The 27259-nt window shown below is 43.5% G+C and overlaps 1 long non-coding RNA gene across 15 annotated transcripts in view; it reads right to left on the bottom strand.

The window, feature by feature from the left end:
* Positions 1-27259, bottom strand: part of LOC121277946 — a 620247-nt gene that overhangs the window by 426868 nt on the left and 166120 nt on the right. Inside the window, exon 3 of one of the 15 annotated variants that reach the window (XR_005943023.1) lies at positions 1112-1194. The exons of the other annotated variants lie outside the window; for them this stretch is intronic. This is a non-coding gene — a long non-coding RNA (uncharacterized LOC121277946). The remainder of the gene's footprint in view (positions 1-1111; positions 1195-27259) is intronic. 15 annotated transcript variants of the gene reach the window in all.

Below are 27259 nucleotides of genomic sequence, written 5' to 3'. Positions count from 1 at the left end.
AAGTATAACCGTGAACTGGGATTTTTGGTTGTATTAAAAGTAAAAGAACTACTGTTCTGTAGTTAATGTATAAGCTGCCTAAAATAGCGTTTAGTCAATATTGCTTTTAGTTTGTTTGTTACAGTAAAGGTCTTAAAAGGTAAAATCTTGTCATGTCATCCTTTCAGCTATTTACTGGAAGTTTGAACTTCTTTTTAAAAGTCAATGGTCTCCATGGAGATTGTAACATCAGATGGCAGCATAATAAATGTGTGGTCAGCATACTTGTAAATAAGCCAATTATTGAATTGGGCAGGGTGGGGGTACTCTGAGGTTGGATGGTAGGGTGTTGGAGGAAGGAGAACATCTGAACTTTCTCAAATTTCTCCCTTTTAAAAAGAAACAGAATTGGTAAACTCAGCACTTAGCAGAGGAAAGGCTTGACTGCGGAAACACGTGTGTCAAATTATTTTATCACCTGCAAAACATCTATCAATTTTCTTAAGCCTTGAGGCATAACTAGTAGCAGCACCATTTATTGAAAGTTGCTCAATCGGTGCTAAGTCCTTGTAAGATTTAGCGTATTGTTGCATGCGCTGTCAGGGTAACAAGGTCAGGCTACAGGGGGTGGAACATGCAGCTGCAGCTTCCAGATTTGGCACTCTTCCAAAATGGTGGGCTTGGCAGTGATTCAACAAGGAGGCTCAGTTTTTGTTGCTCTTTTGTGAAAATTAGATCAAAAGTGTAATTTTGCTGGTAGTGGATTCGCTGCGTCAGCACGTTTGCCACCAACGAATTTAATCTTGCCGGAACAACTCCTTTTAAGTGGAGTTCAAAACAAGTCAAGTCATGCTAGGGTCAAGAAAAATTCACAGAGAGATAAAAACAAAATCAAAGGGATCACAAAGGATCAGTCAAGTCGATATCTGCCTAGGGTGCTGCCTAAAATATTATGTCGAAATAAATACAGGAAAGTGGCCAAATGACAGCGGTGTACTGAGAACTGGCAAGACAATGGTTTACCATAAGTCTGCACTTGACAAGTCCCTGAATGCAACAATACAATCTAATAGCAAATAGGGAATATTTAACCTATGCTAGGTTGCCATACACTATCTGTCTGCTGGCTTACCATTCCAAAGGCCTTGTAACATGTCAATTTTCATGCCACTTTATTGCAGTGCAGGGATCCAAAGGTGGAAGGAAGAAAACAACCTGAAAACAGGAAAAGTTAAAGATGTAGAATGTATAACTTACACACACACACACACACACACACACACACACACACACACACACACACACACACACACACACACACACACACACACACACACACAGCCCCCCCCCCCCCATATGTGCCTCCTCCCATCCTACTTCATTTAATCTTACCGGCATTACCTTCAATTCCTTTCTCCCTACTGTACTTATTTAGATTCCGCTTAAATACATCTATGCTATTCATTTCAATACTCCATGTGGTAGCAAGTTCCACATTCTAACCACTCACTGGGTAAATAAGTTTCTCTCAAGTCGTTATTGGCTTTATTAGTGATTATCTTAGATGTACGACCCCTACTTTTGAATTCTCCCACACATGCGAAACCAATTTCTCCATCTACCCTATCAAATCCTATCAAAATGTTAAAGGGCTGTCCTTGCTCACCCCTGCTCTTTATCTTTTATAGGAAAAAGAGCCCCAGCCTGTTCAGTCTTTTGTGATAATTATAGAAATCAGAAGCAATGTATGATACTTTCACAAAGCAGTTAACAGCCAATAAACCAATGCATGACTAATAAATAATAAGAACCATAAAGAGGTTCAGCAATAGCTAACAATGAGATTCTTCCAGGTTTTGCTTTTATTCATATGCCAGTAAACATCACCTTCAGCTAAAGGGTAACATGATGTCATGTACTGCATTTCGGCAGTCAATTCATTTTTCACCACAAAGCATCCCGTGTGGGTTTTACATTTGTAACCATCGTGTAGAAAGTCAGATCATTCTAATCACAATTGCAGATGAAAGTCCCACTATGATGTCCAACTAGATCACCTGACACTGCACTCAGTATAAGATCATCTCTGGTTGCTGCATCTGCCTGATCCTTCTTCTTCTTCTTCTTAAGCAGTCCCTTGGGATTGAGAATGACTCGTTTCCACTCCAGTTCGATGGATTCTGAGTTGGCTGAAAAGTCCATTGTGTGATCTGCAGACTCTGCCACAGGGTGGGCAGGTGGTGCTTGAGGGGTTGGGTAGGTGGGTTATTTGGAGGTTTGTGTAGTCCCTTCGATACCGCGACTTCACCTCTGCACATTCCCAATGAATGCTTTCTCTTGAAGTGTTTGGCGCCATCCCGAATAAGCCTTCTCCATTTTGTCAGTCACAAGCCAGGGTCTCCCGTGAGTCGGTGGGGATGTTTGACCTATTCAGTGATGCTTTGAGGACGTCCCTAAAGCTGTCCTCCTGGGAGTCTCCTGCTGCAACCGAGTTCCAAGTAGAGCAGTTGCTTTGGGAATCTGGTGTCAGGCGTACGAATGACATGCCCCTCCCTGCAGAGCTGGTTTTGAGTGATCAGCGCCATGATGCTAGGCATGTTGGCTTGGGAGAGGATGCCGCTGCTGGATGGATAGATAGGGATCACAATTATCCACAAACACCCTTTTCTGTCAAGTGCCCACCCAACTTATTGTGGCGACATATGTTGAGTGCAGTACTGCCAAACACAGCAGTGAGCTTCAAGGAAGTCAAGTTAACAGGATGTACGGTTTAAACTGGCAATCCAAGCAGTCAGTGCCCGTGCAGTGATGCAACCAGAGACATAGAATAAAACTGGTAAGAATTAGCGAAGCAAGTAAGCCGGTTTTCACTAAAGTTCAGCATCTTTTTTTACTGATTCCCTTCTGAAACAGGTTATGATTCTGCAACGAATTGAAAAGACTCTCCCAAGGACTGCAACGTGCGGTCACATGTCACACCACAATAATCTCCCGGAGCAACTCATTACTGGCAGGCAACGGCCATTTTCAAACTTAAAGGTTTTAAAATTGTTACCAGTACAAAACAATACATACCCAGAAGGAATTAAAAGGCTAAAAACAAATCCTAGTATTGAGAAGATGTGTACAAACTAATAAGACTCAATGCGAAACCGTCCCAGATTTGGACTAAGTACGGTAGCGGGCAAGAGAAAAGACGTTTTACCCGTTGGCTGCAGTGGCGGGTTTTCACACTGTGTCATCCCCTTCCCGGCAAGTTACACCTCCTTAATAATGCATTCACGGGAATCATGTCGGATCGCTGGCGGGTAGACTCGGATTTGCCCACGACGCTGTGACCTCAGCACTTCCTCGCACCAGAGCACATGCCAACTTCATGTCTTCAGACCGGGACTGCTCCAGGCGACAGATGGCCCTGAAACCAAAGAAGACAGCAGCCCCCAAATTTAGTGACACGTCTCTGGGACGCCTGCAGGACGCAGTGAAAGAATGTCACAATGTCCCCCTGCCCCTGCACTGGCCACAGGAGGCCCACCCAGAATCACCAATCCAACCTGGGAAGCCGTGGCAGCAACAGCACCACCTGAGCACAGAGGAGGTCAGCCATCCAGTGCAGGAAGTGGACGAATGCTCTCATCTGTTCTGCCAGGGTAAGTCAACCAACTCATCTGTCTCAACTCACACACTCACAAACACTTCACACATCCACAGGGAGCTTATACCTCATGGGACAACACCACTAACTCTCACACACACCCTCACATCTCCATCAGGCTCATATCCTCTGGAACTTGCGTCCTCATCCTGTCCACGGCTCTGCTCACCACACAAACATTCCACGCAGTGCCCTGCGTCCCGGTCACACTCTCTCCATCTGTTTTCATGCAGGAGAAGCTGGCTCACAACGGCAGGGAGAGGCCCCAGACCGTGGGGTGGAGTGGCCCACATTAGGCCCCTCACTCACTTTGAGGAGCGTGCCATCACACTGACTGGTGAGGATGTGGCCCGTGCCTGTGATGATGGTGAGGTCAGCAGTGAACACCCTCGTCAGGATCCTGCACCACATCATCCCTCTCTCAACACAACTGTGAGTGCTCTCTCTCCTGCTTTTGACTCTGCTGCCATGCACTGATTATCTCTACTTTGGTTCACAGGGAGCTCTGCCAAGCAACCAACACCCTCAGACAGCCAGTCCCTCAGCTCCAACCAGGTCCTCACCTCCAGTCAAGAGGAAACCTCCTCCATTGAAGAGCTGGAAATAAGCAGCCTGGAAGACCCACATCACAATTACCCACACCCTTCACCAGCACAGGGACACAAACCTTAATTGAACCTAGATCTAAAGCAGGCACCAGTTCACAATCTGGTGGTCACCACATAGAAACATGTCCACAGCACGAGGAGGCAGGTTCAGCCAAACTCCCCAGCACTTGAAGGACTGATCGGGAAGAGGCAACCGTGAGGTCCGCATTAGATGACAAGCCTCTGGATTCAGCCTTCCAACTCATCGTGGAGAGTCAGCAGAAGGCGGGAGAACATCACAAAGAGCTGTTGGAAGCCTTCATTAGAGTGGCACATGAGTTGGATGAGTGCATCTGCCTGTTCTCTGATGAAGTGGTGTCCAAATGTGTGCATATGGTGGTCTCCATGGGAAGGATGGCGGACGCGATGGAGACCCTGGTCCAGCAGAACGCGGAGATCCGCATGGACCTGCACTCCATTGCGATAGCCATGGGTGTGTTTCTGCAGTGGCAAAGTGAGATGGAAACGGGGCACCTCGACTTCCCTCCAGGTGCTCCTTCCCGTCAAGGTCGGCGCCCTGGGGCACCCGAAGGGAGGAGGAGCGACAGCTGGGCACCCCTGGGTCATCACACTCAGGAATTTCAGAGGCTGTACATTCCCTCTGAGTCCCCTTTATCTGTGACCCTCTCAACCTCATCCTCTGTCACCGCAGAGGGAACAGCTGGCCCTCAGGAGGACAGCCAAAGCAAGCTGGGGCCCCCAAGGCCTCGGCTCTCCAGAGGATGCCAGCTGAATTCATCTGAGGCTACAGGGGCAAGCATTGCACAGGCTGTCTCCACTCCTGCTGCAGATGTTAGGGTGGCACCCAGAAGAAGTGGCAGGCCTAGAAAAGTTAAGAAATTCTGATCACAAGTGGTTGCTCGGGTGAACACATTTTGTCACTTTATAATCTGAAAATATATTCACTTTCACTGATTAATGTGCAATGTTGTGTTTTGGCTTCATTGACCAGGCTTCGCAAATCCTCCCCCTGCATCCACCGCATCCCCCCGCCACTAGCGGTTCAGCTGCACTCAGCAGAAGTGTGTGTGTGTGTGTGCCAGAGCTTCATGCAAGCATTCTTCCAAGCACGCGGAGCCTTCCTCCATCACACTCATCGCACTGTCCCGAGCATTTTCAATGCTGCCTGCTGGGGTTCCCTTTCAGTTGTCCATCTGAGCTGACCTGCATCTCCGCCCACACACTGACTGCCCTCCCATGCAGCACCTGTGCCCATACAACACAAGACTCGACTCACTTTTGATTTTGGCAAACGTGCCAATAGTGAAGTACACTGTTTGCTCCCCCATCCTTTCCAATCCCTTCTAACATCATTTGGATTTTACCTTTTGCCACCTTGCAACCACCCCCCTTCCTTCTTAGAACCTGCCATTACTGTACAAAAGAAACAAGTGTATCACACAAATCGTAGCCGTCCCTTTCAGTCCTCCTTCAGTTGCCATGCCCTAACTGGGCATTGGCAACCAAAAAGACTCTCATTGGATTAGTCCATGATTTTGCTTGGCAAAGTACTGCAGTGGGTTGTCGTTGCCTTTTGCAGTATGGTGGACCAGGAAACTCTTCCACTCTTGCCACCTGCCATCAGGTGTATTGGAAGGATTGAAACAAAAGCAGAAACTGCTGGAAAAACTCAGCAGCTCTAGCGGCATCTGTGGGGAGAGAAACAGAGTTAATGTTTCGAGTCCATATGACCCTTCTTCCGAGCCATATGGACATAAGGGCTCGAAATATTAACTCTGTTTCTCTCCCCGCAGATGCTGCTAGACCTGCTGAGTTTTTCTAGCATTTTCTGTTTCTGTTTCAGATTTCCAGCATCCGCAGTATTTTGCTTTAATTGGAAGGATTTACAGGCTGATAATCAACCTGTTTGGCCACTTTATAAATGCACCTTCCTGAAGTGGGACTTGAATCTGGAGCTTCTGGCCCAGAGGGAGGGACACCACAAGACCTCCCCCTCTCTTTTTTTTTAAACCACTGTTTTACTTACCATTCCATCATCTTTTTGATCTCAGTATCTGATTCCATGGAGTTCAGGCCAATTACTCACACTAATGACCCCCTTTTATCTATCTAACCATCACTCCCACCTCCAGCACCCTGAGAAGACAAAGCATGGCTTCGAACTTGTCCCAGAATGACGACTGTTTCCTCATTGCTAGATTTTGAACAGCTTCTACTTATCAGTATGTGCTTTGCTCAGTTGGTAGTACTATGGGTCAGAAGATTGTAGGGCTGAAACAGAAATTAAGCATGTCATCAGAGGTACTGCTCCTTGGATAAGATGGTCAATCAAAGTCCTGTCTGCCTGTGTAAGTCAGAAGTTGTAAGGGGAAGATGACAAGGGTGGCACTCGAGAAATGTGATATTAAATAAGCTTCACCCAAGCTTCTATATATGTGCACATTCTAAGGGAAACTAGAGACTGATAGACTAAACTTCACTCAAAAATTAAAAGGAGTGATCCTTATTCCAGATTGAGTGGTGGACAACAGTTTGAAGATGCTAGAAGGTTCCAGCAAAACTCTCCTGGGGCTGGTCTTATCTGTAGATGCTTTCATGATCTACCATACATCTGCTGATGTCACAGTGCTTGTAGCATATGCTAAGATATCATCACTTACAATTAATGCTGAATCAAATGCTGTTGGACTTGTGACCTCTACTTCCATGGTCTTAATCACTGAAAGTCATCTCCACCCACTTCCTTGTAACTCTCACAACCAACATCTTAATCTCTCAATTCCAACCCTTCATCTCTCAAACAGAACTCCTTGCCCCATCCCTTTAGCCCAGCAGCTGCCACAATGCCTCTGCAACAGTTTAGTGTCTTAAACATTCCTTCACCTTCACCTTTGATGCTCCTGTCCCCAGCTTACTATCTCTCATCTGATTTTTTTTTTAATGCATTCACAGGGTGTGGTTATCACTGCCAAGGCCAGCATTTATCACTCTTGAGAAGGTGGCGATGAACTTCCTCATTAAATTCAACTGAATTTCTTGCTAGACCATTTCAGAGAGCAGCTAAGAGTCAATGATACTGCTGTGGGTCTGGAGTCACATAGGTCAGACCAGATTAGGGCAGTGGATTATCTTCCTTAAAGGTCATTAGTGAACCAGTAGGGTTTGTACAATAATCTGGTATTCTTATGGGACTGAAGTGTACACATGGGGTGGGGTACTCTCGCTTGGGCGGGGTACACTCACTTGGGCAGGGTACTCTCACATGGGGTGGGGTACTCTCGCTTGGGCGGGGTACACTCACTTGGGCGGGGTACTCTCACTTGGGCGGGGTACACTCACTTGGGTGGGGTACACTCACTTTGGCGGGGTACTCTCACTTGGGTGGGGTACTCTCACTTGGGCGTCAGTTAGCTTGAAGAGAGACTTACGCCCCCATTGCTGAGAAAGTCCCACCCTTCTGAGAGTTCCCAGCCAATCAAATGGCCAGTAGCTTTCTGGTTACAGCATGTCATTGGGAGTGGTGGCCACTGCTGGAAGTACTGCCAGTCCTGGAGGAAAATGTGCTGCGATGGAGCCTGACTTGTAGGTCCAGGGTCTCAACAGAGCCAAGGTGGCTGGCTCCAGCGAGAGGGCAAAAAGGAATGGGGCCCAGGGTGGACAGGGCAGCGGAGAGAGGGAAAACGAATGGGAGGAAATATCTTAGAAGGGGGCTTAAATGGCACAGGGGCCGCAAAAAGGAGGCACCGCCCCCTGCCCAGCCACCAGCCTGCCAGGTAAAATCCCAGTGGTAGTGGGAGGAACTCCATGAACACAAGTTCCTGGCTACCTTTGCCAATTTGATTCATCCACTTTATATCTTCAAAATCACCCATGATTATTGCCCAACCTTTCTTCCAAGCTCCCAGTATTTCTTCTTGTATACTCCAACAGTCCTACAGTGTAGTTACTGTTAGGGGACATATGAGCCATTCCCACATGTGACTATTTCTTATCTCTACCCAAACTGTTTCAACATCTTGATCCTTCCCTTCCGAAATGTCATGTACCCTTGAATATTCAGCTCCCAGCCTTGGTCATATTGCAGCCAAATCTCTGTGATGGCTATCAGGACTGAAATATTTATTTCTATTTGTGCTGACAATTCACCCGATTTGTTACGAACATTATGCACTTTTAGATACAGAGCCTTTAGTTCTTTTTACTATTGTTGCAAACTCTGGCCTTACTTGCTGGCACACTCTTCCATTAGTACAATCTGTCCTTTACTGCCCCACTCCGGTTTACTGCCATTACTCCTATCTTACTCAATTCTTGTCCTTTCCATTTAATTTACCACATCTTCCCTCATGTGATCCCCTCACCCCCTCTATTTAGTTTCAACATTCTGGGAGTTACTATTGAACGGAACCGGAACTGGACTAGCCATATAAATGCTGTGGCTACAAAGCAGGTCACAGGTAGGAATCTTAAGGCGATTAACTCAACTCCTGACTCTCCAAAGTCTGTCCACCAACCACAAGGCACAAGTCAGGAGTGTGACGAGGTACTCCCCACTCGCCTGGATGAGTGCAGCTCCAACAATACTCAAGAAGCCTGACACCTGGAGAGAGCAGCCTTTTTGATTGGCACCCCATCCACCACCTTAAATATTCATTCCCTCCACCACCAACAGCAGTGTGTACCATCGACAAGATCACCAAGGCTGCTTCAACAGCACCTTCCAAACCTGTGACCCCTACCACCTAGAAGGACAAGGGCAGCAGACACACAGGAACACCACCAGCTGCAAGTTCCCTCCAAGCCACGCATCATCCTGACTTGCAACTATATTGCTGTCGCTGGGTCAAAATCCTGGAATTCCCTTCCCAACAGCACTGCGAGTGTGCCTACACCCGATGGGACTGCAGCAGTTCAAAAAGGCAGCCCACTACCACCTTCTCAATGGTAATTAGGGATAGGGAACAAATGCAGGCCTTACCAGTGACACCCACATCCCATAAAAGAATTAAAAAATGATACATCGCCAGTGGTAATTAAACCAGCTGTCTCAGGTGCAATTCAGTCCCCATTTTAATGCTGTACATTCTACCTTATTTTATATATCTATTATGAATTCCTTTATCCATATCTATAATGGAAACTGATCATGTAAACTAATTATCTTGTAATAATGCCTTTCTATCAGTGGTGATATCTCAGCCTCTATGCTATGGAAAGATAAATGACACGTTATATAAAGTGACAGTAAATATCTTTTTGCAGCCATCACATAAAACATAACCAAGACACAAACAACAATATAACCTTGAAAACAAATGCAGGCTCCATGCATAACTGTGTTACATGCTTAGCCCCATCTTTTATGTTTCAAAGACCTTTTCCCCATCTTGCTGTTCAAAGATAATGGAGCCTCTTCTGCAATGTCAAGTTGCTTTGTATTGAATTATTTCCATCCTTGTTCAATTCATGTTGTTTTACTTATCCCTTTATGATCCGAAACTAAAACCTGTTACGCATACTTATTTCACCTTGTGCTTACAACAACAATCCACTGCGGTGATTGGATGTTTATCAATCGTTGCCCTAAATGAATAAACATTTTGCTAAGCGAACAAATAATGAGCAAGTTCTTAGTTAAATAGCACATCTGATCAGAACTTGGTGTGAATGCTGTGTGTGTATCTAGCAGGTCAAATCCTAAGAGATTCTAGGTTCAAGCTTTTTCAATATTTCTCACTGTCGTTCTGCTAGTTTCCCCCCTATTCTAGGTGTTAAGTAGGTTGCAGTAGGGACTTTCTAGAATTTAATCAGACACACAAACTTGAATACCACACAAATATGGTCGGGAAGCCCCCCTCAACCTTCCTTCAAGTGATCTGATACTAATGCTGATTCTGTACCTTGCTGAAATAGCAAAGGTAATGCACAGCAGATTCATGCAATAGAATAGGTGGGAGGGTACCACCACCTTTTCCTAGCATAAAAATTGTGAAACAAACCAATGGGACTCCCAAAAACGGGACAATGATTCCCATACGCTTTTGTCCACCACTTACTCATCATCTTATCCATCATGCCACATTGACCCCACAGTTGGTAAAATTAATACATTAATAATTGCAATCAAGCCTGCTGACTGCTCCCCAACAGCACTGCGGGTGTATCTGCCCCACACGGACTGCAGCAGTTCGAGAAAGTGGCTCACCAGCAGCTTCTCAACGGCAACTAGGGATGGGCTATTGAAATGCTGGCCTAACCAGAAATGCCTATGTCCCGTAAAACAATGAAAAAAAGTAATTCATTACATCTGATGTATCCACCTCTAAATAGCTTACTGCAAAAAATGCAACTGAAGTATTACATAAACCAGTATAATTAGTTTATTGCTTCAAAAAAAGGCATTACTTCCATTTCCTTGAAGACAGCAAGCTAGCCTGCTTGGTTTAACCCCAGAGCATTGTTCCCCCTTCCGTCTATTAGATGTATGTTTTTTTTTGTTTAAATAGAAATAGTTCAAAGTACTAATCAAAAAATAAAGGAGAAGTATTGTTATCCTACTACTAAATGGTAAGTACATTATAGTTAGTGTTTCTGTGATAATTGCTCTCTCCACTGGGCATGTGAGCTTGGTGGGCAGAAGACTTCATCACAAAATCCAACACAAATGGCTGAAGATTTTCTGTCCATTCATTTTAACGAGAGGAAGATTGTGAGCATGCACTGAATGTTTGTGACAAAGTCTTCGGACCTGTAAGACCCTTACGCCTGGCATTGATGAGGAATGATTTGGAAAAATGAGATCCATAGACAATACCACAAAATAGAAATCGGGTGAAATTAGTAACGGGCGATTGTGTTCTTTTCCGAGTCAAACATAAACCAAGTTTGTGATCAGGGAACAATTTTGGAGGGAACAAATGAAATGTTTTAAACAATATAAATGCTTATAAGTGTAATAGAAGTGGGGTGAAAGGTTATCCAGGACAGGCAGGAATGTGGGATTGAGGTTACATTTAGATCAGCCATGATCTTATTGAATGGCAGAGCAGGCTCGAGGGACCGGGTGACCTACTCCTGCTCCTAATTCATATGTTCTAAAAGGAACTGATTACCTGCATCAACAGCAACTACTCCTGCAAAGGACTTTAGCTGGAAGGTGATGGAAACTAACCCCTACATCAATGTTACTTTCTTCCTTCAGAGAACAGAGACTCCAAAGAGGAAAAGCATCTGCCACACAAGGACTGTAACCTGTCAGAGTTGGCATTTCTGGGGTTTATCAGATTTCAACCCACTTTTGGAATCCAACTTTCAAGAGTAATCAATCAGATTTAATCCCCAAATTCAAAGAGAACTTAATTATTGCTATCAACTGTTGTGCCACGAAGCTAACGGAGAGGATAAAGACAAAAAACTGCGGATGCTGGAAATCCAAAACAAAAACAGAATTACCTGGAAAAACTCAGCAGGTCTGGCAGCATCGACGGAGAAGAAAAGAGTTGACGTTTCGAGTCCTCATGACCCTTCGACAGAACTAGGTGAATCCCAGGAAGGGTTGAAATATAAGCTGGTTTAAGGTGGTGGGGGGGGGGGGTTTTGGGTGGGGGGGGAGAGGGACAGTAGTGGAGGGGGGTGGTGTGGTTGTAGGCAAAAGCAGTGATAGAAGCAGATCATCAAAAGATGTCACAGACGGCAGAACAAAAGAACACATAGGTGTCGAAGTTGGTGATATTATCTAAATGAATGTGCTAATTAAGAATGGATGGTAGGGCACTCAAGGTATAGCTCTAGTGGGGGTGGGGGGAGCATAAAAGATTTAAAAATATTTAAAAATAATGGAAGTAGGAGGAGGGAAAAAGAAAAATCTATATAATTTATTGGAAAAGAAAACAAAAGGAAGGGGGAAGAAACAGAAGGGGAGTGGGGATGGAGGAGGGAGGTCAAGACCTAAAGTTGTTGAATTCAATATTCAGTCCGGAAGGCTGTAAAGTGCCTAGTCGGAAGATGAGGTGTTGTTCCTCCAGTTTGCGTAAATTCTGTTTTTCTAACGGAGAGGATAGCCACTTATACCTGATTTACAACTAATAACACAGCAGTGTGAAATAATCAGCCAGATTTCATGTACAGCACCAGCCACATCCAAGAAAGAAAAAAATATGCATTTAACAGTATGTTGTGTGTAGGTCTACACAATGGTGTTGTTTTCAGACAAACTACAAAGCGTACTTTACTTTGTGTTGCACAAAGCCGCCACTGTCAGAAACAGGGGACAGAATCTTCCGGGCCCACCAGCAGCAGGAAGCTTGGCGGGCGGTGGAACTTAATTCGACGTGAGGCCAAAAATCAGTTTCCCGACGGTGGGGTAAGCTTTAGCAATTATGTTCTCAAGATTTTAAAGGCGCGTCGAGCTTCCTGACAAGCAATGTCAGAGAGCCCTTTAGCATACTCATTAAAAGGCTGCCTCACTGGAATTAAGTAACCCTGCCAAATTAAGTTCCCTGCCAGCGAGAAATCAGAACGTTCACTTTTACGACTGCACATAAGCGGCGTGCACCCGGCAAGGTAGACTTCTTCCACGATTAATGGTGAGTTGACGCTGCATTGTCCTCTTTGAGGGGTGTCTGTAAATACCAGCCTATGCTTGAGACCTTGGAAGGGTGGAGCACTGACTGGGCAAAAGTGGAAGCAATAGTGCAGGTAGTCCAGGTGTCTTTGAATATGACGCCCAGACATTCGACCTCATGAGGTAACAGTGGGGACACACTTCCCCACTAATCCTTCCTCCCTTCCTTGGTCATCCTCCATGCAATTTACACTGCCACCACCCGGTCTCAACCATAGGCTGATATTTACAGATACTCCTCAAAGAGGACAATGCAGCGTCAACTCATCATTAATCTTGGAAGACGTCTACCTTGCCAGATTTCCTGCCTGGTCTAGCCACAAGAGTCACTGCTTTTTTCCTATTACAGGTTATAGTTTTTAGCCTACTGAAAGCCATTATAATTTTAAACTCTCAATTAGATCACCCCTCAACCTTCTCAGATCAAGGGAATACAATCCATGTTTATGCAATCTGTCCTCATATTTTAACCCTCAAGCCTTAGTAGTTTTTTGATAAATCAACGCTATACCTCCTCGAAGATCGATATATGCAACTAAAAATGAGGTGAAGCTATAACACAGGGCTACTTGCTTGCCAAGCAGAATAAGCAGCACGTGATAGACAGAGCTAAGTGATCCCATAACCAACAGATCACATCTAAGCTCTGCAGTCCTGCCACATCCAGTCGTGAATGGTGGTGGACAATTAAACAACTCACTGGAGGGGGGGGGTCCACAAATATCCCCATCCTCAATAATGGAGGCGCCCAGCACATCAGATAAGGCTGAAGCATTTATTACAATCTTCAGCCAGAATTGCCGAGTAGATGATCCATCTCAGCTTCCTGTGGAGGTCCCCAGCACCACAGGTACCAGTCTTCAGCCAATTCAATTCACTCCATCTGATATCAAGAAATGGCTGAAGGCACTGGATAGTGGAAAGGCTATGGGCCCTGACAATATTCCGGTAATTGCACTGAAGACTTGTGCTCCAGAACTTGATGCACTCCTAGCCAAGCTGTTCCGGTACAGGACAAATCTAACCTGGCCAATTACTGCCCCATCAGTCTACTCCTCATCATCAGTAATATAATGGGAGGACTCATCAACAGTGCTATCAAGCGGCACTTGCTTAGTAATAACCTGCTCACTGATGCCAAGTTTTGGTTCCTCCTGGGCCACTCAGCTCCTGACCTCATTACAGGCTTGGTTCAAACATGGATAAAAGAGCTGAACTCCCGAGGTGAGATGAGAGTGACTGCCCTTGACATCAGGGCCGCATTTGACTGAGTGTGGCATCAAGGAGCCCTAGCAAAACTGGAGTCAATGGGAATCGGGGAAAACTCTCCACTGGTTGCAGTGAGACCTAGCACAAAAGATGATGGTTGTGGTTGTTGAAGGTCAGTCATCTCAGCTCCAGGACATCACTGCATGAGTTCCTCAGGATGGTGTCCTCGGCCCAACCATCTGCAGCTGCTTCATCAATGACCTTCCTTCCATCATAAGGTCAGAAATGGGGATGTTCACTGATGATTGCACAATGTTCAGCACCATTCAAGACTCGTCAGATACTAAAGCAGTCCATGTCCAAATGCAGCAAGAACTCGACAGTAGAGTAGGCTCAAAGGACTGAATAGCCTACTCCTGCTCCTAAGTCCTATGTTCTGAAAGAGATCTGGGCCTATGAATACAAATATTTGTTTTTATAAGGAATTTAGTGCTTGAAGGAAATGTTTTAAATGGCCTGCCTCGGTACCCAGCAGCCCCTGTGGCTGCCTTGCACTGTTTCCAGGTGTGGCAGGCATAAAGTGAGCACCAGCCTCATCCAGAATGAAAATTTAGTGGGTCAGGGCACTTTCTCCTTAGTAGGGTTTGCGTAGTCAGGAATTTTCCCAACTCTACCTCCTGACTCGGGAGTGAAAATTCGGCCCTTGGCGACATCTGCAATCTTTGAAATACAACACTCCGTTCTTTCATCCAAGTCACTGATATAATATGGAGGGTGATGAACTAAGACCCCAGTATGGATCCCTGGGGCACACTACTTGCCACATTCTGCCAGAGTATACTCCATTATCCGTACCTTCCAATCAATTTTCAATCCATCTTTCAAATCCCATCCATCTTCATTTTGGTTGATAACCTCTTTTGCTGAATCTCACCAAACGTCTTCTGAAAGCTCATTTGGACAACATGCTTGGACGCTCCTCTGTCCACAATGCAAGTGACTTCTTCAAAAAATTCAACTAGATTAGTCAGACATAACTTATCCTTCACAAATCCATGCTGACTCTCTTTGATCAGCTCACACTTGGTCAAATGCCCAGTCGCTTTGTCACTGATGATATTTGTAAGGAAGTTACGGGAATCTGATGTTAAAGTGACAGGTCTGTAGTTTCTTAACCTCTTCCTATCACTTATCTTAAATAATGGACTGATATTTGCAATGTGTTATGATCCCAGTAGGGGCCATTAACAATTAAAGAGAAATTCCAACGCCCAGTGATTAACTGAAAGAAATTACAGTCAAAAGGTAACCTGTGCTTATCTTACAAAGTCACAGCTGGAAGTGAGAAAACTTAAATAGATGACCCATTTTTGGGCCTCTTGGTGGAGCCGGGGGTGGGGGGAGAATTTTCGGTTCAGTGAGCAGGGGTGGGGCCCACTCACCAAGGCGTAAAATGACACGGGGTGACATTGGACATGCGTCCCAATGTCACCGCGCATCATTTAGATTTTCAGCTCGGTGGGCGTGCAGCCAAGCCAGCTGTGCGCCCGCCAAACTGTCAAAGGCCTGTTAAGGCCATTAATTAACTAATTAAACCTATTGAGAAAGCTGCCTGCCCAACCTTAAGGTTGACGGGCAGTCAAAGAGCCCAGGCGGCCTTCGTATTTTTCATGGAACCTCATCCACGAGCAGGATCAGGTTTCATGAAGGGTTTATAAATTAAATAAAGTTTTTCATTAAAGTTCGTTGACGTGTCCCAGCTCATGTGATACTGTCACATGTGGGGACATGCCTTAAAATTTTTTTCTTTATTAAAATTTTTCAAACTTAAAACTTATCTTCCTGAGGCACAGAAGTGAATTTTGCGCTCTTTTGTGCGCATGCGTGAAAGTGTGCACTCCTGACTCCGGGAACCGCTCCCCCCCGTCCCCACAGGGAGTGCACAGCCCTTCCAGGTGCACGCGATGCTGGGCAGTCTTTAACTGACCCAACCACATAAAATGGCGGCGCGGATCCGATCGGGGTGCCAAACGGGTCTGCGCCCCCCCTACGCTAGCCCCCGCACAACACCCACCACCCACCCCCCCCCCCACAATGGAAATTCTCCCAGGGTGTCTAATGTTATCTCAACAAAAGATTTAAAATAATCTCTGTGGATGTGACTAGCAAGGCCAGCATTTGTTGCCCATCCCCAACTGCCATACTAGGGCAAGTCAGAGTCAACTACACTGCTTTGGACCTGGAGTCACATGTAGGCCAGATCGGGTAATGATGGCAGATTTCCTCTCCTAAAGGACATTACTGAACCAGATGTGTTTTTATGACAATTGCTGACATTTTAATGGTCATTAACGGTGGGGCTTGAACCCGTGTCCCTCAGAGCATTAGCCTGGTCCTCTGAATTACTGGTCCTGTGACATTATCACTACACCACTGTCACCCTGCACTGAAAGATGTTAAAAGCAGTTGGTAAACAAGGTAGTTCCTTTGTGGGATGAGCAATGCTGGGAAAGAGCGTCGTAAACTCCATTAGAGATGTAAATTATTCATATAGGCCACAGAATCAAAGAGTTCAGTTTCGAAGGGAAAATAATTTACATTTCTATTTGCAACATCCCAAATGTGCCAATGGAACCATGTAAACTGTTAATTTTCTATTTGTATATAAATTTGTAGGGTGAAACCAGAATAAAGTTGATGGGCTGTGGTGGTTAGGGAAGTTCCTTTAGTTTAATTTATGTGTGTTTTTTTTTTTGCTTATAGAAACAAGTAGCCGGCAGTTCACTTTGGAAACAGACAGAGGCAGTTGGCAACTCACTGAATTGAGGTAGCAAAGAGATAAATGTTAGCGAGGCTTGAACCTTAAACAAAGAAAATACTAATGTTATTGTTCATCATGCGGAATGTGGGTAGCAGCTCAAGTTTGGTGTGGAGACAGATTTTGTGAGGGAAAAGAGGCTGGAAGATTTGCCAAGCTTGGAGTTAGAGAAAGAAATCTACAGTGGCTCTCACACTGAAAGACATTTAGCCTTTTGCAGTTGGAGTTCTGTGCCCAATCAACTTGGAGAGGGCAGGGGAAGAAATTGATTTCACATTTTTTAAACAAAAACAAACCTTACTGTGTATAAAAAAAATAATCAAAGCCAGCACTACTAACAACAGCATACTTTGTAACCGCTTATGCTTTGAAATCAAAAAACACAATAAAACATCATCACATGTTTAAACTGAAATCCTCAACTCAACCTCCCTTTTCACTTTGACTCCCCATCCACTCAATGCTTCAAGCGCCACCTGCCCCACATGTGGTGCTGATCATGCATTGGACTTTTTAGCCATTTCAGAACCTATTGAATTGGAGTGGAAGCAAGTCATCCATGATCCTGAGGGCCTGCCTCAGGGCGGACTTTCTTTGTATCTCTTTGTTGTTAATTCTATAGTTATACCAGTCCGCTAGATTTCCACTTTTTTTTGTGCATCCGTATAAGCCTTTTCTTTTAAGTTAACACCGTCTCTTGGCTTATTTGTTAATAAACCAGAGATGAGCAATTTCTACTGTATGAGGAGCAAATCACTTTTCGTCACCACTGACATGAAAGTGGCAGCCCTCAGCCAATACGCTCTACTCACACTGTGTGTGGTCAAAAAATTAGTTTCAGTTTAAATTAACATTTTCATCCCCACAAAAATGATGGCGTAAAGTAGATAAATGATTTGTGGGCAGCATTTTGCAGCATGATAAAACACCTCCTACTAATGCACAATAGAATAACTCATTATCCTTTTGAGTTAGTGGTTTAAGACTTAAATCAATGGTTCAATCATTGTTACTCATAGTTTAACCTTTGTTTTTTGCTTCTTTTACAAAAATTGGCACTCTCAGTTTATGTGGCAGCACATTGTAATTTATTAATATACAGTAATTTAGAGGCTAACATGCAGTATCCATTAAGCAGTCTTTTTTTGATTATTTATTCATGTGATGTCATCACTGTTGGAAATGCCAGCATTTATTGCACATCCTTAACTGCCCTTGAGAAGGTGGTGGTGAGCTGCTGCAGTCCATGTGGTGGAGGTACACCCACAGTGTTGTCAGGGCCAGAGCCCAGGATTTTGATCCAGTGATAGGGAAGTATTGGTAATATAATTCCAAGTCAGGATGGTGTGTGACTTGGAGGGGGACTTGCAGGTGGTGTTCCCATGTGCCTGCTGCCTTTGTCCTTCTATGTGGTAGAGTTGCAGATTTGGAAGTTGCAGTCAAAGATACCTTGCCAGGTTGCTGCAGTACCTCTTGCAAATGGTCACAAGGCTGCCACAGTGCACTGGCAGTGGAATGTTAAAGTGGTGAATAGGGTACCAATCAATTGGGCTACTTTGTCCTGGATGGTGCTGATCATCTTGAATATTGTTGCAGCTGCATTCATCTAAGCAAGTGCCACATCACATTCCTGACTTGTGCCTTTTTGATGGTGGACAACCTTTGGTAAGTCAGGAAATGAGTTGCTTGCCGCAGATGTCCCAGTTTCTGTTTCTAGTTAATGCCAACATCCAAGATGCTGATAATGGGGGATTCAACTATGGTAATGCTTGGGATGCATACAAGGATACCGAGAGTGGAAATTGCAGAGGCGCTTGCGATAATTTTCCAGTCTTCCTTAGACTCAGGGGTGGTGCCAGACAACTGGAGAATTGCAAATGTTACACCCTTGTCAAAAAAGGGTGTAAAGATAAGCCTAGCAACCACAGGGCAGTCAGCTTAACCTCAGTGATGGGGAAGCTTCTAGAAATTATAATTCAGGACAAAATTAGGAGGCAAATGGGCAAATGCAGGTTAATTAAGGAAAGCCAGCACAGAGTTATTAAAGCAAATCGTGTTTAACTAACTTGTTTTTTGATGAGATAACAGAGAATGTTGATGAGGGCAATGCTGTTGATGTGGTATATGTGGACTTCCAGAAGGCATTTGATACAGTGCTGCACAACAGACTTGTGAGCAAAGTTATAGTTCATGGACTAAAAGGGACATTAGCAATATGAACATGAAATTAGCTGAGTCACAGGAAACAGCAGCAGTTAATGGATGTTTTTCAGTCTAAAGGAAGTGTTGTAGTGGAGTTCCACAGAGTGAGATTGGTGGAATGGATGGACAATTAGCAGATGAAATTTAATGCAGAGAATTGTGAAGTGATTTATTTTATTAGGATGAACACAGAGATAATATAAAATACAGGGTATAATTCTAAAGGAGGTGCAGGAACAGGGAGACCTGGGTGTATATGTCCATAAATCATTGAAGGTGGCAGGACAGGCTGAGAGAGTGGTTAGTAAAGCATAAGTGGGTTTGGCCTCAACTGGAGTATTACATCCAGTTCTAGGGGCCATACATTTGGAAAGGTGTAAAAGCATTAGAGAGAGTGCAGAAAAGATTCAGAAGAATGGCCCCTGGGATGAGGAACTTCAGTATCCATCAATAGATTGGAGAAGTTGGGACTGTTTTCTTTGGAGAAGAGAAAGCTAAGCGGACATTCGATAAATCGTGAGGGGTCTGGACAGGGTAGATAGAGGCAACATATTCACATTGATGGAAGGATCAAGAGCAAGAGGACACAGATTTAACATAATTAGCAAAAGAAGTAATGACAGCATTGGGGAAAAAAATTCACACAGCAAGCAGTTAAAATCTGGTATGTGCTGCCTAAGACTGTGGTGAAGGCAGGTTCAACTCAGGCATTCAAGAGTAAATTGGATTGTTATCTAAAAGAAAAAATGTGCAGGGCTACGGGTAGAAGGTGGGGTAATGGCACTAGGTAATTTGTTCCAACAGAGAGTCAGTGCGGACACGATGAGGTAGATGGCCTCCTTATTCGGTGATTCTGTCCTGTGACAATTCTGTGTTTTTGTGAATGTGAAGCGGGGATCATTAAAATCTCTCATGCTGGAAATAGTCATTGCCTAGTACTTGTGTGGTGCGAATGTTACTTACCACTTATCAACCCATGCCTGAACGTTGTCCAGGTCTTGCTGCATGTGGGCAGAGACTGTTTCATTATCCAAGGAATTGAGAATAGAATTGACACTGCAGTCATCCGCAAAGGAAACAGAAAGCTGATTACATGAGTTAGAAAACTGCCTGAAAAGGGGAAACAGATTCAACAGCAACTTGGATAAATACTTGAAAAATAAAAATTTTCAGAGCTAAATGGAAAAATCAGGCGGAGCTGGGGGGAACTATAATAGCTCTTTCAAGGTTCAATGGCCTGCTGTGCTGTAAAAGTCTATAATTCCATGAAATCAAGAAACAATGGGTTTAAATCAACAATTATTTTGAAGTGAAACCCACTGAACCTTCAATTGACATGCTTAGCTAGAAATTCTACTATGTGTTACATTGAATCCACAGGCTAACATTATAGTGTAACATGACATTACCCTTAGGACATGGGTTTTCCCCACATCACCAAACAATATTCTCCAGTTACCTTCAATAACCGTATTCAATAGGTAAATTTGTGGTGTGTCATTCTGAGCCCCAGTTTTGTAAAATTTCTTCAACTGATCTGCATCCTGATGGAATTCATCACTGTTGTTCATCTTCTTAAGTTCTCTGCCTAAAGGTAGATCTTTGGCAATTATTCACCGAACCATGGAAAAGTGCCACAATTTTTTACTATGGGCATTAACATATGAATTAGGAGCAGGAGTTGGCCATTCAACCCCTTGGCCTGCGCCACTATTCAATAAGATCATGGCTGATCTGATTGTGGCCTCGACTCCACGTTCTTCCGACCCCTGATAATTTTTGACTCCCTTGCTAGTCAAGGATCTATCTACCTCTGCCTTAAAGGAGGCGAGGAGGCAGCAAGCAGGCCCCCAAGTCTACCTCAGCCAGATTGGGGATTGAGCTCCATGCTGTTGGCATCAATCAGACGCTAACCCTCTAGCCAACTGAACTAACCGGCCCCCTCACCATTGTTATCTCAGTTCAAATTCATATCCTATGTTTCTCAAGTTAAATTCAAATCCCTTGTCTGAATTCAATCTCTCACCCCTGCAAGATTAGTTGAGGTTTTGTCTCTCTTCCCTCTCTCCTATATTATTAAAGTCAGAATCCAGTTTAACTAGTCTTTGTCAGATCACTATTTTCTTCAGAGTCAACACAACACTGCTCACCAGACAGGTCCTGCAGTGTAACAATAACTCATTTTTCAGAATTGGAATCATCCATTTGCTGTCAATAACATGTTGCAAGGGCTGAAACACAAACATGACCCATCTCTAAAACTTAGACTAATATGGGAAGTGTGTTTCTTTAAAATAAAATACCATCTTGCATTCTCCTATCTCCCTGAAAGATTCAATGAACCATATATTTATTCACTCTTAACTTAAAAGTTTTCTTACACAAGAGGCTAGGTTTCATGTAAGTCAAGATTATTTTTTATTATTCACTCATGGGGTGTGGGCCTCACTGGCTAAGCCAGCATTTATTGCCCATGCCTAATTACCCTTAAGTAGGTGGTGGTGAGCTGCCTTCTTGAACCGCTGCAGTCCATGTGGTGTAGGTACACCCACAGTGCTGTTAGGGAGGGAGTTCCAGGGTTTTGACCCAGTGACAGTGAAGGAACGGTGATATATTTCCAAGTCAGGTTGGTAAGTGGCTTGGAGGGGAACTTCCAATTGGTGGTGTTCCCATGTATCTGCTGCCTTTGCCCTTCCAGATGGTAGCAGTCATGGGTTTGGAAGGTGCTGTGTAAGGTGACTTGGTCAGTTCCTGCAGCGTACCTTGTTGATGGTACATACTGCTGCTACTCTGCGTCAGTGGTGGAGGGAGTGAACGTTTGTGGATGGGGTGCCAGTCAAGCAGGCTACTTTGTCCTGGTTGGTTTCGAGCTTCTTGAGTGTTGTTGGAGCTGCGCTCATCCAGGCAAGTAGAGAGTATTCCATCACACTCCTGACTTGTATCTTGTAGATGATGGACAGGCTTTGGGGCAGTCAGGAGGTAACTTACTCGCCGCATGATTCCTAACCTCTGACTTGCTCTTTAGCCACAGTATTTATATTGCTGGTCCAGTAGCGTGTATCCACTGGTAAATGGAGTAACCATGGCCGATCTGGTCATTCATCACAGATGTACTTTTTCTCCCTTTCCGACACCAGATAGCTAAAGAAGAGGTCACACTCACTTTTCTTTCAGAAAATTAAGCTTGTAGTAACTAATTTATTTTGCATAACTGGGTTGATTTTTGCTTTAACAGCAGCTTTTAGGGAAAAAGTAAACTATTCATCTAGTTTCTACACAGAATCGTTCACACTCATGTTGAGTGCTTGAGAGAAATACGGGAGCTGAAGTTCAGTAACACCAGGCAAGAAACAAATACAAACTAAGAAATTATTGGGTACGATGTTAGAGAGATAGAGAGCACCAATGTCTCTATCCACTACTTTAAAGGGAAGCTACAAAGGCAGTGCTCATCTTGACCTGGTATTCATTAATAACTCTGTACATGAAACAGCTTCCAAATCATCCCTGAGGAATGATGATCAGAGAATGGCCAACCTAAGCATGATCCATGCATCAGGTGTACCCAAGACTAGAAGCCAGGTAAACAAAATAAGGGCATGGAAGCACGAGTAGGCCACCCAGCCCCTCAAGCTTGTTCTGCTATTCAATGAGATCTGTACTGTAACTCCACCCTTCTGCCTTGGCTCTTATTTATTATGGAATGCAAACCCCTGAAGCCAAGTGATACCCTCCTCATTTGCTGAGTTTAAGGTGATTAGTCTGCTACTTAGTCTGTAGAAGGGACACTCCTCAGTAATGTGCAGCATTGTTTGTGTCTTTCCACAAGTGTGTAAGGGGTTTGTACTGAGGCCTCAGCTGTTGAAGGTTGGCTGCACAGGGACCCTGGCCTGCCCTGAACCTGTCTTTCAAGGACCGCTCTTGCCGTGGTAGTTCAAAGCCTGCCATTCAACAGATGTCTATATCTTTTAATACCCTTGTAGCAAAAATCTATCGATTAAAAGAACAACTGAAGCAAATTAATTGGAGGATGTTTCTCAATTACACTTCAGTGGAGGACAAGTGGAGCACCTTTTAAAGGTATAATGTTCAGCATTCAGGGTAAACAACATGATCAGTCTAATTAGATACAATTATAAACTGTTAAAAATTTAAAGTTAAGAGGTGTATCACCCGCAATAAATCCTGCAGAGAGAAAAAAGGATTTACTGGATAAGTTATTGAAAGGCAAATAGAGCATCAGCACAGCATCAGAAGATAAACACAAGAAATTATTTCAGTATTACAAGGGGGCAGAGATGGTGAAAACCTTAAAAACTCAAATAAGCTTGCAGTTCCCTGCATTTCAGCATCCAATTGTTTCTTAAGCGATTCCAGCATTTCCACCACCACCACTTCCCCTGGCAATCCCTTCGCTGCATTGATCCCTGTGTAGGTAAAGAAGAGTTTCTTGGTATTGATCCTAAATTTATATTTTACAAGTTGGAGTATTTATCCCCTTGTCTTGCTTTTGTGATTTAACTTAATGTAATGTTCTAGTGTTATCTTTTCAGTTCCCCTCACTATCTTGTATACCTCTAAGATCAGTTTTCTGTTGCATCCCCTCCAGGCTGAAGGGACCCCAAGTCTTTTCTCACAACATAAATTTTGGATATGAGGAATCAGCTTCATGACCCTTCTTTGCACGGACTCCAGTGCTTGACTACCTCCACTGCGACTTGACAACTATAATTGAACGCTGAGGTCACGAAGCTTCCCACGGTCCAATTAGGCTGTTGCGGTCTTGGTGGTTGTGGAGAGAAAAAAAATCATTCCCTTCTGAATTCATGTTGACTGCCATCAGGAAATTCTTCATACACAAAAGAGGGATCAAAGCAGGGAAGGGACTTCCAGCGAAAGTAGCAGCAGTGAAAATCCTGAAATCTCTGAAACAATTGGATGCTTATCTTTATGGCCTTCCTGGATGGATAATTGAAGATGAGTCAAATGGATTTCCTCATCTGTGACTTATCTGGTGCTGTGTCCTGCAGATGTGACTAGTTCTAGGTTATAATTTCTTTACATTCTGCTTCTTTATGTTGACACTCCAAAAGTTAAAATTATTTCTCAGTTCTTTAATGAGTATTTCTTATTAGCTTGAAGATTGAAATCCAGAAACCAAAGTCTCCTCAGCCATAAATCCCTTCATCAGAAGTGTAAACTGCTATTATATTAGACAAACAATTTCAACATGCAAATATGTTAAATCTAAACATAGAACCAAATTGTTTTTAAATAGGCGAAGTTAGCATAGCATGCATTAGGGAAACTGCCTGAAGGAAGCCACATCATTCATCATTATTACAGTAGCACCAGGCACCATCAACACAATTCAGGATGGTTTCCCAATATGGGCAACATCGCCATCTCAAACTAGGGGAGGAGGAAATTTTTCTGGGCAATTTATGAGAGTGGTGATTCCCCTTCAATTCAGGTTAAATTTGCATATTGTACAAAATCTCTTTGGAATCTAACAAATGGTACCCATTTGTTTCAATGTATGACCTGCAGTCACCACAAAGGACTGCAAGCTAAAGAAAAGCACAAGGCAAACGCTCAAAAAATTTCCCTTCTGGCACAGAACCTGCCGGAGAATTCATTACAATCCTACCAGCATACGGCAAAATCAAAATAATACTGAAGGCTCTCACAGTGTTAATTAATGTTTATTCCTCAAAATACAAAGGCCCACTTAATATCAATATCATTGTAATGTTGGTCAATCTGTATACATTTACAGCAGACAGCCAAACTTGTGGTCACAACGAGGATTACGGAGGAGAGCCCATATTCCTGGCTACGCCTACATGATGGATTGACAGCCTCAAATGTAAACAAACCAGCAAATGTGACATTACTGCATGCCTCTGTAACTAAAACAGAACGACAGACTGATATATTTTCCAATTAGATTTACTCGGGGTAGTAATTTGGAACTGGAGGAAAAACAAACTGGTTTGTCTACATGCACAACAACGAAATGAAATTCCAGGAAAACCAAATGACAAGGCAGCCTGTGCACACAGCTAGATCAGGAGTGAGAAATAGGAGCTTGGCTTATCTGAGGGTGAATTATAGACAGTTGTGTAAGTGCTGTTTACCATCTGGGAAGTTATAAAATTGTTACTGGGCGAATGAAAAACATCTTATTCATTGGAGTTATAATGGAATTGATTTGATTGATTAGCCATGTAGTAACAGAGTACAGTGCCCATCACTACAATCAATTTGAATTTATGCATGAATATATGTGGATTTAGAGTTTTGATCGAGCAGACTGTACACCACAACAAGTACAATTCTTCCATCTGCTCTCCTATCACTAGTACGTCTTTGTCCAGGTTGGTCAACTCAGCTTTGCCATGATCAAGGTTAGCTTTTAGCTAAAGACTACATTCTATAAATTCTACATTCTCGCCGTCTATATTTGGCCATGTTCACACAACTTGTTTGCTATTTGCAGTGAATTGTGAAGGAAATTTCATTCAACAACTGCTACTCCTCATTGTTAACTATTGTATCCAGATTCTCCACGCTAATGTATTTCAACGAGGTGTGAACAGCTAAATGAAACTGGTTGAAGCAGTTCCAATGAAAGGTCATGTCGACCTGAAATGTTAACCCTGTTTCTCTCCACAAATGCTGCCTGGCTGCTGAGTATTTCCAGCATTTTAATACAGATTTCCAGCATCTGCACTATTTTGCACTTGCATTAGAGTTGGATGAAACTGCCTGAAGACCCAAATTTGCCTGAAGTCTACAGAGCACTTTAAAAATCAGTCACTACAGGCTAAGTACTTATTAAGCTGCAAAAATATTTGGTGCATTTCATACTTTTGTAAGTAGCATCTTTGTATTTGACTCCTATGGTAGTGGGAAATGGTTAACACCATTTTCCCAATATAGGTGGCTACCTGTGATAAGTGCGGGACACTTTATTCAATGTTCACATTTCATTGACCCCTGTGTGCATAAGAGATATAACAAATAAGCTGAAATACCAATGGGCATGTTAAAGAGGGAATAAGAGAGGCTCGCTCCCCTAGTGTCTCAGCTGGCTGGGGGGATATGCCTAGCTGAACCAATATGGCTAGAAAAGGTTTCAGGGCAAGGAAGGAGTTTAAATTGACTGGTGATCATGTAAGGGTGGGGGGGTGGGGTTGGTATCCCTGCTCCTGATTATTGCTAGAAATTCCCATGAATTGGATGAGGGCAGGAGTGGGCCCAATTGCATTGGCCCCCTTCAAATCAACAGCCGGACAGTATTCATCATCTAGGTTCGCATATGTAGAATGGCATCTTGGACAAGGTTCCAGATGGTGACCAGCATGCGTGGAATCATGGCCCAGCAAGGAACTGATGACTTCAGAAGAGGAGGAGTGAGAATAAAACTTTGCAATAATGAGTAGATAATTTAAAGTAATTACAGGATAGTAACCCCCCCACAAGCCTCAGATGATGCAAGAACTCATGAAAGCAGTTTAACATTACAGCCGTGAAACTTACCCTCTGGTTTATCCACTATTTCTGAGGTTTTCTTTCTAAGTTGCAATTTTAAAAATTTTATTAATTTCCAGACAATACAAATAATCATGATTTATGACAATTGCGAGATTCAAATACGTCAGTTCATATGAATTGTTGTTATGTAATTGTATGGGAGAGGGGGAGGTGGTAACCGCTCCAACCTTTGCTTGAAGGTTGTCTCCCCTTGAGGGAGAGAAAGGGAGAAATACACGATCTATCAATAGGAAAGAAAGCCAGAAAGCTGAATCCTCATGTTATAGACTGAGATAATTACAGTTAATTACCATTCATGAGTTTACACATTTAAATTTGGGAACATGCTGATTCAAAAAGGAAAGCAAAAAGGATGAATATTGAGAAAAGTACTTGAAGTTACCTTAGAGCATAAAAAAAACGTGAATATTATAAGAGACCAAATGGTCAGATATTTGGTACTAAATTATCAATAAGACTATCTATCAAGGAGAAATTTTTTTCACTTTAGACTTGAATCAAAAGTTTTGTTGAGTAGGTTTGTAAATCCAGGCGTATTGAATTCCACACATCTGGGCCAACATGTCATATTGAATTATGCACTAAAGCAGTTTTGGATCGACCAG

This window comes from Carcharodon carcharias, chromosome 5, assembly GCF_017639515.1.
Source record: "Carcharodon carcharias isolate sCarCar2 chromosome 5, sCarCar2.pri, whole genome shotgun sequence".
NCBI classification, from domain to species: domain Eukaryota; kingdom Metazoa; phylum Chordata; class Chondrichthyes; order Lamniformes; family Lamnidae; genus Carcharodon; species Carcharodon carcharias.
Note: the sequence above shows the minus strand (reverse complement) of the source record. Positions and strands in the feature narration are given on the sequence as shown.